The following is a 1,314-nucleotide window of genomic DNA, read 5'->3' as shown; positions in this document are numbered from 1 at the left end:
AGGGGTCAGCAGTGCTGCAGTGGAGAAGCCCTGGATTAGAGGTTTTTGTTTAAAATCTATAGCATGAAAGTTCTGAGCCCCTGGCCTTTGGCAGCAGAAGGCAAAGAAGAAAATTTTCAAGAAGGTGTTTAATTTGAAGTAGGCACAGTTTTTTTTTTCTTTTTACAGTTTTTGCAAGGTCTACTTCATTATTGGTGGACAGTATATCTTAACAATTAAATACATTTAGATAATGTGCAGGTGACTGCCCCACTGCAGCACTGGTAACCAGATAAACAATTTAACTAGGGGCCAGTTAACAAAAAACTGTCTCCACATTTAAAATGCAGCTCTTGTTTAGATCATCCTTTGTTTTGATCACTGGAGGGGTTGAGAGGAGTTGGGGGCAGCCTGTGCTCACACTGGAAATACATTAAGGCCAAACCTTCTGAGATCCATTCCAGAGGGTTCCCACCCCGCTGGGTTAACCTCCAACTCCAGAGAAAGCCCAAGCTCGTGGCCTCCAGCATTAACTCTCATTCCATTGACCAGAACAGACAGTGTCAGCCTCACACCAGGCCTCAGAGTCTGAGAGCAGCCTACTCCACTTGAACTAGAGTTGTTGGCTTTTGCAGAAATGGAAGCAGTGGGATCCAATGGATGGTTAGCTGCAATGCCAAAACGAGGACAGTCAGTACGTAACGTCCAAGCAAGATTCACTGAAGTGTCAAGATCTTCATATAGTTTCTGATAAATCTTCTCCAAACGCTGTCCCATTACTGACAGTAGCATGTAGCTGGAAGTCTCTAGTCCTACAACCCATTGCAGAGTTACTCCTTGTCAGCTTTGATTAGGCACTGTCAAAGATCATCTAGTGTCCAGCAAGCCAGCCCCTGGAATCAAAGACAGCGGTACCATGGATGGCAGTTCCAGCGAATTCAAGTCCACATCACAACCAAGGTTCATACCCTCTCTCCTACAAGAAGACTTGAGTTTACCACTTTTCTTTTCCTTATTTGGTGAGAAGGTAGTATCAAATGTCTGTTTCTACCCTTGACAAATCTGGTTTCCAAGTGTGATTCAATTCTGTTCTCAGAGTGTTTTCAGTGTTCCATTTTTCTGTGAAAGTCAGACCACACTCACACTGTATGAATTTGGTCTCCAGGGTCCCAGTAACTTGACCAGTGTCAGTTTTGGATGGACCAGATGCCAAGAATTCCGTGTTACTGCATGATTTTGTTTTCACATCTAGACAACCTAAAACCACTTCCTCTGATGGAAATATCTCTGGCAGATTGGCCAAGGTCAGCATATGATGGAGGAATATCCATTGGC

At 43.9% G+C, this 1,314-nt stretch overlaps 1 pseudogene; it reads right to left on the bottom strand.

Moving 5' to 3' along the window:
* Positions 1–396: 396 nt before the first annotated feature.
* On the bottom strand, positions 397–1,310 carry LOC124232062 (voltage-dependent anion-selective channel protein 2-like; annotated as a pseudogene).
* Between the last annotated feature and the right edge of the window lie 4 nt (positions 1,311–1,314).

The sequence above is a fragment of the Equus quagga genome, unplaced genomic scaffold (genome assembly GCF_021613505.1).
Source record: "Equus quagga isolate Etosha38 unplaced genomic scaffold, UCLA_HA_Equagga_1.0 HiC_scaffold_1995_RagTag, whole genome shotgun sequence".
NCBI lineage: Eukaryota > Metazoa > Chordata > Mammalia > Perissodactyla > Equidae > Equus > Equus quagga.
This window is presented reverse-complemented; position numbering and strand designations above follow the sequence as displayed.